The sequence below is a fragment of the Oncorhynchus gorbuscha genome, linkage group LG01 (genome assembly GCF_021184085.1).
Source record: "Oncorhynchus gorbuscha isolate QuinsamMale2020 ecotype Even-year linkage group LG01, OgorEven_v1.0, whole genome shotgun sequence".
In the NCBI taxonomy this organism is placed as follows: domain Eukaryota; kingdom Metazoa; phylum Chordata; class Actinopteri; order Salmoniformes; family Salmonidae; genus Oncorhynchus; species Oncorhynchus gorbuscha.
The window spans coordinates 109,397,817-109,411,518 of NC_060173.1; the positions used below are offsets into that span (position 1 = coordinate 109,397,817).

The 13,702-nt window shown below is 41.7% G+C and overlaps 1 pseudogene; it reads left to right on the plus strand.

Annotated features, from left to right (window-relative positions):
• The first annotated feature begins 4,685 nt into the window (after window positions 1-4,685).
• On the plus strand, window positions 4,686-6,441 carry LOC124031437 (annotated as a pseudogene).
• The last annotated feature ends 7,261 nt before the right edge of the window (window positions 6,442-13,702 follow it).

Sequence of the window (13,702 nt, forward strand, 5' to 3'; positions counted from 1 at the left end):
ACAGTTTCATCAACTTGAAATGAAAATGACTTTGTCAAAATTAGAACCGCGTAATATCTCAAAATGATGCTTCTTCCTGTCATGGATGCCATGGTTGCCCTTAGTTTGATGATGCAATCTATAGAAAGGTGTTTTCTCCATCTCCTTTGGCTATCATACTCTAATTACACTGATTTCAAAACTCGTTCCTCAAGAAAGTCACGGGCAACAATTATGCAGTTCTACTAACGCATATATATTTTTTAATCGGCGTTAGGCAGGTTTACCTACACATACTAACCAGCTCAAATAGACAGAAACATGCTATATGGCAGACCGATCTGAACTCATCTCTCGGAATGGCTAGCGGGAAGGTTGCTCACTTTTTCTGTTTTTAGGCTCGTAATTTAACAATTGTATTCGTATTTACTGATGGTATACAAGTTTGCTATTAAGGCACATGAAAGTTTACATGTTCCAGAAGGCATTTCTACCCCTCAAAAAAAATGGCTCATTTGAAGTACTGACGTGCGACAAAGGCCTAGTTTCCTGAAACGGGTCACATTTGTCACCATATGTCAAATTTTTGCCTGTAGAAACTTCAATAATCTGTAGTGATCTTTCCAAAATGAACTATGGATGAGTCATAAATCATAAAGGCCAGAAGTAATCTAAGCTTAATTTTGGATTTGAAAAATTACATGAAGTCAAATCTAATAAACTACAAAGCAATAGGAGCTCATTCTTAATCTATGTATGCCTCAAATGGATTGTTATTCAGTAGGTAAAATAAAAAGTTAATGGGTAAAGTTTCAAGACAGTAAATTATCCTTTTGAGAGTTTAATTTGTACATTCTGGGACAACGTTATTGTTTATAGCAAATTACTTATTGGATAACTTTTCTTAATGTTTTTAAACCTAGATTTACAATCCAACCTTGATCACCAACATCAACTGAGTTCCATTTGATGCTGTATTGCACCAATATTTGCACAACCATAACATGCATAGACAATGAACATGTGCCAGCTAATTTGAGACCCACTGAGTTGGGTCTTCTGAGCGAGACCAGAGGTTCCAAAACAGCTGGGGAGAAAATGTAACAGTGCCAGTCCATAGATTGTTGAGCGAGCTGTGCAGACATGGTGTGGTGCTGTATCTTGTTGTGTGCATTGTTCGTCATTACCAGTTGGAGAGAAAATGTAACAGTGCCAGTCCATAGATTGTTGAGCGAGCTGTGCAGACATGGTGTGGTGCTGTATCTTGTTGTGTGCATTGTTCCTCATTACCAGTTGGAGAGAAAATGTAACAGTGCCAGTCCATAGATTGTTGAGCGAGCTGTGCAGACATGGTGTGGTGCTGTATCTTGTTGTGTGCATTGTTCCTCATTACCAGTTGGAGAGAAAATGTAACAGTGCCAGTCCATAGATTGTTGAGCGAGCTGTGCAGACATGGTGTGGTGCTGTATCTTGTTGTGTGCATTGTTCCTCATTACCAGTTGGAGAGAAAATGTAACAGTGCCAGTCCATAGATTGTTGAGCGAGCTGTGCAGACATGGTGTGGTGCTGTATCTTGTTGTGTGCATTGTTCCTCATTACCAGTTGGAGAGAAAATGTAACAGCGCCAGTCCATAGATTGTTGAGCGAGCTGTGCAGACATGGTGTGGTGCTGTATCTTGTTGTGCGCATTGTTCCTCATTACCAGTTGGAGAGAAAATGTAACAGTGCCAGTCCATAGATTGTTGAGCGAGCTGTGCAGACATGGTGTGGTGCTGTATCTTGTTGTGTGCATTGTTCCTCATTACCAGTTGGAGAGAAAATGTAACAGTGACAGTCCATAGATTGTTGAGCGAGCTGTGCAGACATGGTGTGGTGCTGTATCTTGTTGTGCGCATTGTTCCTCATTACCAGTTGGAGAGAGAGAGTTTCCACACATCAATTACGGCAGAATTCAGATACTTAAATGCTCCAGGAAGACTTGCATTTCATTGACGAAAAACTGCAACGCAGAGCAAACTGTTTTTATGCCGATATAAGGATTATACTTTAACGTATTCAAGGATTCATACAGTCACATTTGAACAGAATGTATGTAGCTGTAATACATATGTACATTGAATTCATTCTTGAAAACTGAATAGCCAAATTCTTTCAAATATTATTTTTCTTCATTGTACATATTCCTCACTGTTTAATATTATGGTGATGGAGAAGTGTATTCTATTTATATTGGTGTTCAACTAACAAACTGAGAGATGATTTTCTTACCAGTACAATAAGTTTTGATTATCATCCAACTGAACCCCACCTTGAATTTAACTGAAGTAGTCATTAGTAGTCACATACTTAAGAACATGAGTAGTCACATACTTAAGAACATGAGCAGGCACATACTTAAGTAAAGTATGTTGCAGTTTTTCTTAACTGCTAAAACACTAAAACCCATTGGCTGAACAAAGTTCTCAGTTGCCTGGAATCATTTAGCTAATTATGCAGTCTGTTGTCTATACCTTAAACCATTTCACATGGTAAAACACAATTTGCAGATCTCACATAGACTTTTCAGCAAAACTCTAAACACATTCTCATTCTCAAAACACATTCTGCACTCTAATGCACATGTCATCCATACTGGTAAAGACAATTGGCAACAATGAAATACAAATAGAGAACACATGTCATTGATTGAACACAACCACTCAAAATTGATTGAACCTGTTTCAAATGATGCAACACAACCAATATAAGCCAGTTCAGAGAGCAAACAGGTTGTTGAAGGTGGGAAGGAGAAAGTCTCAGAATGGATAGAAGAAACAATGTAAGAGGACAAGGACGAGTGCGTATGCGAGGTGGGCGACGAGAAGGAAGAGGAGGAGGAGGGCAAGAAAGAGGAAGAGGATGATGAAGAGGAAGAGGAAGACAAAAGAGTGGAAATATCTGATGAAATTCGAGCAACAGTTATAGAGCATGTTCTTGTCCATGGACTGACAATGAGGGAAGCAGGACTTAGAGTGCAACCCAATTTGAGACAATTTTCTGTGTCCACCATAGTAAGGACATTCAGAGAAGAGAACATGTACAGTATACTACTGTATTTTTGTAATTGCAAATTTACTGTACTACACTATATGCAGCTGTTTCAATAGACATTTGTAAAATTTAATCACTGTATGTATTGTACTGCATGATATGTTTTGTAACTGCACAACTACTTTTTGAAGAATTGCAAGGCTGCCACATGCAGATGGGAGGACAGCTATATTCACTCGGAAGCAAGAGGCCGTTATAGTTGGCCTGGTCCTTCAAGATAATGCAATACGACTCAGAGAAATCCAGGAACGAGTGATACAAGACAACACACACTTCCAGGGAATCGACAGTGTGAGCATTTCCATTGTAACAGGATGCGAATGAAACAAGTATACAGAGTACCTTTTGAACGCAACTCACCAAGGGTGAAAGAACTGAGAGCTCAGTATGTGCAAGTAAGTGTACATTCAGAAACATTTACTGTAATCCAGGTTGTCTACAGTACTAACACATACTATGTGAATGGCATTACTCTTCAGTACATACAATGTATGTGAATCAGAAGCCTAATTGTACACTACAGTATAGCACTGTCTCTGTACGAATTACAAAATCCTACATACTGTATATTGTATTTCTACACAGACAATATTCGACTTGGAATCCTTGGACAGACCCCATGAGTTCATCTCTGTCGATGAAGCAGGCATCAATCTAACAAAGAGGAGAAGGAGAGGCCGAAACATGATTGGACAGCGGGCCATTGTTGAAGTCCCTGGTCAACGAGGTGGCAAAGTCACAATCTGTGCTGCTATCAGCAACCATGGTGTTCTACATCACCATGTTACACTCGGGCCATATAACACCCAGCACCTTCTGAGATTTATTGCCAATCTAAGATATATTTTAGTTGAGCAGCAGGTTCAGGAGCAGTAGGGTCAAGAGCTAAATGAGAATCCCATTCCCACCTATGTGATAGTGTGGGACAATGTCAGTTTCCACCGAGCTGCTCAGGTAAGGGAATGGTTTAACATCGATGGGCAGTTTATGAACTTGTACCTCCTTCCATGCTCGCCTTTCCTGAATCCGATTGAGGACTTTTTCTCCTCTTGGAGATGGAAAGTGTATGATAGACAACCCTACACCAGAGTAAATCTGCTGCAAGCCATGGATTTAGCCTGTGGTGATATAGGTGAGGAATCATGTCAAGGCTGGATACGACACACAAGAGGCTTCTTCCCCCGTTGCCTCAGGAAGGACAATATTGCTTGTGATGTCGACGAAGTGCTCTGGCCTGACCCAGCCCAAAGACAAGAAGAAGCACATTGATCACATATTTACTCCTTTGATTTTTGTCCCTTGTAGTATTGTATACTGTAGTACAGTGCATTGTAGGCTGTATACTGTACAACACATATGTCAGAGTCAAGGCCTGCGGGCCACATCCGGCCCGCGAGAAGGTTTTTTACGGCCCCTGGGATGATCTTGATTTGTTATTAGAACCGGCCCGCAGACCGCAGCAAGCCGGCAGCCCGCAGATCTTTTACACGCACCAATACTACATTTCCCACAATGCAACGGTGACGCACCGAGCAGTAGGCTGCTTCATTTCAATATTTATTGGCACAGCAGTTGTCAGCATCACAGTAAAATTAACTTTCAGATACCCATCAAAAATGGCAAAACGGAAGGTGGACGCTGAGAACCGGGGGTTTCAAACAAGGTGGGAGTCGGAGTATTTGTTCACGGAGGTAGCTGGAAAACCTGTGTGTCTTCTGTGTGGAGAAAGTGTGGCGGTACTGAAAGAGTATAATCTGAGACGACATTATGAAACGAAACACGCGGACAAAAACAAGAATATGGACATGGAACAAAGGCTACAAAAGGCAGAGGAATTAAAACGAGGCCTCAAATCTCGACAGGCTCTGTTCAAAAAGCCAAATCACAAGGCCAGGCTGCTGTCAAGGCCAGTTTTATTTTGGCAGAAGAGATCGCTAAATCAGCCCGGCCATTTACGGAGGGGGATTTCATCAAAAACTGCATGATTAAAGTTTGTGACGAAGTTTGCCCAGAAAAAAGGCAACTCTTTTTAAATGTGAGTCTGAGCAGAAACACCATTGCCGAGAGAGTAGACCAGTTGTCCATCAATCTAAAAGAGCAGCTTGTGAAAAAGGGAAAAGATTTCATTGCATATTCCTTGGCTGTGGATGAGAGCACCGACATTTCTGACATTGCCCAGTTGTCAATTTTCATCCGCGGAGTGGACTCCAGCCTAAGCGTGACAGAGGAGTTTTTGGCTTTACGTCCTATGCATGGCACAACTACGGGGCATGATTTGTATGAAGAGGTGTCAAGATGTGTAAATGAGATGGAGCTGCCTTGGGAAAAACTCGTGGGTTTGACAACCGACGGAGCACCTGCGATGTGTGGACACAGGAGCGGACTGGTGGGGAAGAGACGGGAAAAGATGCAAGAGGAAAACGCGACAGGTGAGCTGACAGCTTATCATTGTATCATACACCAGGAAGCGTTGTGCGGTAAAGCCTTGAAAATGGAGCATGTAATGAGCATCATCACGCGCACAGTTAACTTTATCAGAGCCAAAGGTTTGAATCACCGCCAGTTCAAGGCATTTCTGACGGAGTTAGAAACGGAGCATGGTGATTTGCCTTATCACACAGAGGTGCGATGGCTAAGCCAGGGAAAGCTGCTTCAAAGATGTTTCGAGCTTCGTGAGGAGATTTGTCTGTTCTTGGACAGCAAAGGGAAAGACACAACACAACTCCGAGACGAAATGTTTCTGTGTGAAATGGCTTTTCTGTGTGACATTACGAGTCATCTGAATGCAATGAACTTGCAGCTGCAGGGTCGGGATCGTGTCATCTCTGATATGTACAGTACAGTGAAGGCATTTAAAACCAAACTGACTCTGTGGGAGACGCAGATGCGTTCCCGAGCGCACAGTTGGCTGATAAAATAGGTATGCTTGCCGCTGACTTTCGACGCCGATTTGCTGACTTTGAAGCACAAAAAAGCAGGTTGGAACTGCTCGGTAACCCATTTGCTGTTGACGTGGAAAGCTCACCACCAAACCTCCAAATGGAGTTGATTGACCTCCAATGCAATGATGCACTGAGGGCAAAATATGCGGCAGTGGGTGCTGCGGAGTTCGCCCGTTTCCTCCCCGACACAATGCCCCAGCTGCGCATCCAGGCTGCTCAAACGTTGTCTATGTTTGGCAGCACATACCTGTGTGAACAACTGTTTTCTTTGATGAACTTGAACAAAACATCACACAGAAGTCGACTTACTGCTGAACACCTCCACTCAATTCTGAGGATTTCCTCAGCTCAGAGCCTTACCCCGAACATTGATGAACTTGTGGAAAAGATGGGACACCACCAAGTATCACCCTCAACCTCAAACAAGTGAACATTACTGTGCAATCACATATTTAGAGTTTTTACTCAGTTCAAGTTTAAAAGTTAAAGTTTAATATTTGTTTTCACTGCATGTTACTTCTCCTTAAACAAAGTGTTGTTTTTGATTAATAGATTTTTGCACTTTATTTTATTGTATTTCAATCCAATTATATTTTTAAAATATTTCAGTTGAGTGGATGATAGAAAATTGCTATTATTGTTTTTTTCTTTGAAGTAAATTTAGCCCACTTTTGCTAAAATAGAAAATATAGGCTACTGATGGTGCCTTGAATACCGGTTTCTTTCATTTAATGTTCATGTTATGGGGATTTTTATATAAAGGAAATTTGTCTTTTGTGTCTGTTGAAAATTAAAGATTACTGACAGAGCCATAAGAAAATATTGCTTTATTTATCTGATCATATTGGAATATATTTGTTAGGTTTTCAGTAGGTTCAATTAGGTTCACTAGACTATATGCGTCATTTAAAAAATGTTCAATGAACATTCGAACAGTCCGGCCCTCGGCTTGTAGCTAAATTTTTTATTTGGCCCTCCGTCCATTTGACTTTGACACCCCTGCTGTACAATGTACAAATTGTATGGCCCTGAACATTGTGCTTTCCATTTATTAACAGCATTGACTGCTCAATAGATTTTGACTGATTGCAGGTTCATATCAACAAAAAACAAAAATTACAGTATCACAGAGACAAAGGACAAGACTGTGAGATGCAGGGTACAGTACTGTAAAAATAGGGGTACAAGGAGAAGGAAGAACAAAAAACAAAATTGCAAAGAGCAAAGCAGAGTAGTAATTTCTGATCAATTTTGAGCTACTATGATAGAACATGTTTCCTTTCATCAAAAGACAATGACGGAAAAATATGAATCTTTTTTTTGGATTAAAAATGTACTTCTCCCTGAGAATTGTATGTTTTGAACAATGTGTTTTCCATTTTTCGGTGTATTGTTTACTGACTCCTTGAGAGTGTATATCATTTTGATCACTTTGTTTATGATTTGAGAGCAGTGTTTCATTTTGAACAGGTAAATCTGTTTTGAGGCGAATGTTTCATTTTGCAAGAGGAGTCAGAGGTTATGTAAATAGTGCTTGAAGTTGAGGTTTTGGGTTTAATGTTTTCAGGAAATGGAGCAAGGTTTCAGAAATTGTGTTTTAGCAATTGAGAAACTGTAATGCATTTAGTAAATACTTGTGAATCTGGAAAGAGAGAGAGAGAGAGAGAGAGAGAGAGAGAGAGAGAGAGAGAGAGAGAGAGAGAGAGAGAGAGAGAGAGAGAGAGAGAGAGAGAGAGAGAGAGAGAGAGAGAGAGAGAGTCTTTGCGCTAACTGGGCATGTTACAGTATTTTCCCATCAATGTTAGTAATTAACATTTCAATATCATATTATTATTCCACAGGCAGTTCTACAGTAATCATGAACACAGATCCAGCTATCCATTTAGGAACGCAATATTGTTCTCACACGTTAAGTATGACATATCATCTCACTAACCCTAAAAACTCTGGGTGATGGTGACTAAAAAGCTTTCACTATATTTAGGGATGGAGCAGGGGGGATTTAAATGGAAAATAAATATATAAAAACATAATAAACGAGGCAATCTTTCACCTAGCCCCCCTGGTAATCATGTTCTTTGTGCTGTTGCCATGGGAGCGGCCCATTGACAGTCAGGTGTGATTGTTCACATTCATCATGTCCCGCCAACCTGTGTACAGAGGCAAGCTGGGCTGGGCCAGGCCGGGCTGCAGGTTCCCTCCACCTGACTATAGGGAGAAAACAGCAGCACAGCAACTGAACAGCACAGTGATTGAACTTCAAGGGAAGCACATGTCAAACTGGTAGGTGTGGGGTTGGAAGTAAAACAGTAACCATTCACTTTTCTCTTCCATCAATTTACCCATATATGTGCCCTTAAAATATCTGACCTGGATATCAGACTGCCAGATGTCCACAATAGAGGCTTTCCTTTCAACTTAACTGTGATGAAACTACAATACATTATGTTTTATTATCGACTTGTGACCAACCATGGTATCCATTATTCCCACAATGAAGAAGAAGGAAAGGCAGGTACTGTATATAGTCCCCTGAACAAATGCTGTAATGATTGTCTCCTGTGTCATTTGTAAGATATAACCCATTATAAAACACGGCCCCGGGGACTGAAACGTGGGAGTCTTGGGTTGGCATTCATGCATCCGTCTTCTAGATGTTGCCGTTAAGTTCTGGTGCTTTGTGGTTTATTGGGAGACATGCCATGCATAGTCTTGCGCAAACAAATTCCAATTATGTCTAATCATGTTTTGCAAATAATTTAAAAGACTAATGTTGGGCCATAATAGTGTCAGAGCTCCAACTTCATTCCAGTTATTCTACCATCAGCCAGATCCATTCTCCTCACCCTACACTTTCAAAATCATGAAAGGAGTTTTGTTTTACAAGAAGAATAAGTCAAATTTGCAGTTTCACATGTACAGTAGCTGTTTTCACATGTTGAGCTTAAATTGCACATGTGAAACCATATTTTGAATTGTATTATATTTAGAGTTCACATGTTCACACCACCTTTTCAGATGTGAGGACAATAACATTTCCAACTCACATTTTTGCCCCAAAAAAATGACATCTTCAAAAGTGCAGGTGCGCGTAATGATGAAAGCCAGGTGCGCGTAATGACGGTTCCCAGGAATGGAGGTTAGTAAACCGACGACGTTGAACGCCGGAGGGAAGGAGCATGAGTGACAGAACCCCCCCCCCCCCCCCCACAGCGTGTGGATCCAGCCACAGTACGATGCCGGCCAGAGGGGCGGCCCCGAGGACGAGGAGCGGACCGATGATTTTGAGATCTGGAATGTCCTCCATCGGAACCCAACACTGCTCCTCTGGGCCGTACCTCTCCCAATCCACCAGGCTGAGAAGGGAGACATGAAAAGAAGGAGAGATATGGTAGTCACTGGGAAGCTGTAACCTATACGTGACCTCGTTGACCCTTCCAGAGAACGTTGAACAGCCCCACAAACCGGGGGGGCACAGCTTCTTGTAGGGCAGGCGGATTGGGAGGTTCCTGGTAGAGAGCCAGGTGCGATCCCCAGGATGGAACATGTGAGTCTCAAGAATCCACAAGAGCAGAAGGACGGTGAAGTGATCTTCCACCTCCTGGGGCAGGTGTGAGTATCCCCTCTTTATCACTTTCTGCCCTTTTGGTGTCGACCGCACTGGTTGACTGTCCCTAATGTGCTGTTTCTACTGCATCATTGGATTGTGTGAAAGAAATTTCAAGTGTGGGGACATTTTTTCTCATAAGGGAAAAACGTGTGAAAATTTCACATTCATTTTTTCAACTGATTTGTTCTCACATATTTTTTTATTTATTTTAGTTTTCTTTGGCAGTGAAGCCAGTCTTATCACAGTCTGTCTCTCACCCTGCGACACCTTCCAATAAAGTCGTAACCAATGGTCAGTCACACCTCGGCCTGTCCTGAGATGACCTCTGGACCAGGAAGACAGATGTTCGCTTGCACGCCTCCCTGAATACATTCCCTGGCTGTATCCCCTGCTGTGTGGTGAAGGTTATGGATGTGTATTGAAATACCTGGGTTAGTCTCATCAAAAATGCTACTCCAGCTCCTTCAAGGGCTCTATCTACTTAATCAGTTGTGGGATTCTTGGAACCTAACAACCATGATAGGAAAACAATAGAGGCCTTTTCAATTGAATCTGAGGCTTGGAGCAATATGGTTGTGAAATTCTTCTCTTAAAGAGGACACAGCATGTGATTGAGCTATTGATGGAATCATCTAAATAGCATACCTGAGTTTTGTGATGCCTGGATGCAAGGCCAACAATGACATAGGTTAACGTACTAGAGGGGCTATGTGATGCACTGTCTCAATCAGCAATTTCCAATCAAGCAGCCTCATCAATGTCATATGCTCATGGGATAATGACTGGTATTTGTGACTGGAATGGCAATATTGTGACTTGTTGGACAAGCAATGCACATAGTATTTCTAATGGCATCTTCCCATCAGTAACACACATTTATGTAGGTTTCATGTAAAGTACACATTATGGCTGGGATCAGACAAGAGGTGTATGCAAAAAGCCAATAGAAATGTTCAGTTTTTACCACTGAGTAATGAAATAGCCAAACTAAACCTACTTTATCCCTTGTGGTGACCTCACTCATTATGAGAATTTTGACCTCAATTTGTGGGCGAAACTGAATGCTGGAGGTTTACGCTGACAATACTGAAGGGGATATTAAAGGCACATGTATTTGAAGTGGCATTTTTGACATTGTTCCAGAGGACCAGGTGCTAGCATTATTCATGGGCATCTGTCAATATCCCACCCAACGTACCTGAACCATACACTGTTCTGAGAGACTAATTACAGATGTTGGTCATGAAACAGCAGAATGTTGCCTCATATTTTATCTACAGTATGAGACATTGTACGGTACAACAATTACAATTTAGAAAGAACAGAAAAGGTTGAGAAGTGACATTAGATTACAACGTCATCTGTTTTAGAAGGTTGACAAAAATATTGAGACTTTGAAGCTTAATTTTTGATTAACCTGTAATTCTGTTGTCAGATACCCAAAATGAGAATGAAAGAATGAGGCCCGCCAGTCAAGTACACTTTAATATTCGGACTGTCACATTCTGTCCTAAGTTCTTTTGTTATGTTTTTGTTTTAGTATGGTCAGGGAGTGAGTTGGGTGGGTAGTCTATGTTCCTTTTTCTATGTTGTGGTTTTGTGTTTGGCCTGGTATGGTTCTCAATCAGAGGCAGGTGTCGTTAGTTGTCTCTGATTGAGAATCATACTTAGGCAGCCTTTTCCCACCTGTGTGGTGTGGGTGATTGTTTTCTGTTGAGTGTTTGTATCTGCACCAGACAGAACTGTTTCGTTTGTGCACGTTTTTGTTCAGTGTTCTATTACTCGATTAAAAATATGGACACTTACCACGCTGCGCATTGGTCCTCACCTGCTCCCACGGCCAACAGCCGTTGGCGGACACACTGATTTGTTGTTGTTGATGTCTGTTAAGAATATCAGTATATCTCACGTCAACAGATTCATGAGCTACTCTCACTGAAGAATTCCACCCTTAACTAGAAAGTGGAGCGATGGAGGTAGCTATGCAGGCAGAATTCAGACAGCATTGAATGGAAGCACCTGACACATCTAGGCCCCGGTTTCTACTACACTCAGAGCAGAATCCCTAACATGAAACTGGCACAGCAGAATGATACCAACACCTCTGCACAGAGCTAACTCTACTCCAATGTCAGCTTTTCAGAGAGAGTTCATCGACTTACAGGTCAGCCTAGAGACTTGTTTGGCTGCCCTGTCCATAGGCTGTCATGTCCATAGGCTGCCCTGTCCATAGGCTGCCCTGTCCATAGGCTGCCCTGTCCATAGGCTGCCCTGTCCATAGGCTGCCCTGTCCATAGGCTGTCATGTCCATAGGCTGCCCTGTCCATAGGCTGCCCTGTCCATAGGCTGTCATGTCCATAGGCTGCCCTGTCCATAGGCTGCCCTGTCCATAGGCTGCCCTGTCCATAGGCTGCCTTGTCCATAGGCTGTCATGTCCATTCAATTACATTATATCATCTCTATGGTCCTGTCCATGTTCAACCTCAGTCTTCAGGTTGTGAAATATTCAGGTATGAAATATACTGTGAGACACAGGATTTTCCAGTCTTCATACTATCTAATTACAGCAATACTGATCCCAGACCTGTGTGATTGAACAAGGTTGAACTTGAAAATAAAAAATGTATCCTATTCTAGTCTTGATACCTAATGGAGGGATGTGCCATGAGCTTCTGGATTGATGAATAAAATAAAAGCTATTTTGTTAGATGACACACAATGGCAGTTGTGATTCAAGCAATATTCTTACTCCTGTGTGTTATAATAAGACTGAACAATTAGGGGATAAAACATGGTCATTTCAAGAGCAGGCAAACCATGCCCTCTAGTTAAATGTGTTGCCAGATGACTGGAACGGGGATAGTCCTCTAGTAGTTATCGGACTTCTCCTAGTTGTTCAGATACACTGAGGTAAAGTTTCAAGTTATTGCCTGCTTGTACCGTCAAGTTGTCCTGTCACTTGTGAACTGATATTGTTTGTCATGCTCTTGTTGCTGAGCAGCTCTGTTTCAGTCAGATAATGATGATGTATGGTTGTTCTCTCCTGGTTCCCCAAAGGTACCTAGATCTGCGCAGCTCAATCCTAGTCCATCTTGCCTTTCTGTTTTTTTTATGGAAGCTCTGAGAAATCACGTGCCTGTCCACTAGATTCCTGCTGTTCTCATCAAATCTCTCACTTATTCATTAACACACTCCAACTATTAGAGAACAGGCTCTCATTATTTTGAGAGTACGACAAAGTTAATCATTTTTTAAGGGTAACTAATTTAGCTTGAGATCCTTATGAAGTGTGTTATCACTGTCATATTGAATTAGGAATCATGGTTATCTTCAAATAGATTAGCTAAAACAAATCTATTAGTCTCAAAGCCGTTCTAAGGTGGTTTCCATGCACACACTGGTTCAAAAAAGCAGATGAGATAAACTGCAAGCACATGCCCAACCATACATGGCCAGGTTTGTGCAATCAAAAGCCTTTTATGTTGGTCTGTGCTTTAGGCTTAGTGCCAGACATTGACTGCTGAGCAGAGATATGGTGAAGGACTCACAGCAGAAGCTCTCAGAGTGGAGAAAAAAAGGAATAATATATTCCTGGTTCAGCACAAGCACTGCCACGAGCAGAAGGCCTGCCCAATCTGTTGTACAACACTGATGCTGCCCATGTGACCCTACAACCCACAACATTAGTTCACAGACAAGTTGATCCTACTTCTGATGTACCTCTTTCTTTGAGCATTGTGCCTTTCCAATAGGGCCTTAAGGATAGATCCTATGGTCTAATTGGTTTTCCTCCCAGTCTACCCAGATAGGGTCTCAGTCGGAAAAGCCCGGACTCTTTTCTTTAATGCGGACATCAATGATAGACTGATTATGGTCTAACCACCATAGGATTCTCTCTGCTTGGTAGTAGTTCCAACACTGAGTTCCAAGGCTTGATCCTCTTTTTCTTCAGTTTCATACAATTTACTGGATTTGGTTAATTGCATCCTTCTGGATTATTCCTTTTACAGATATGTTTCATTCAACCATTTACAAATAATAGGGAGTTCAATTGACAGATGTACTAAGGTCAAACCCAAAG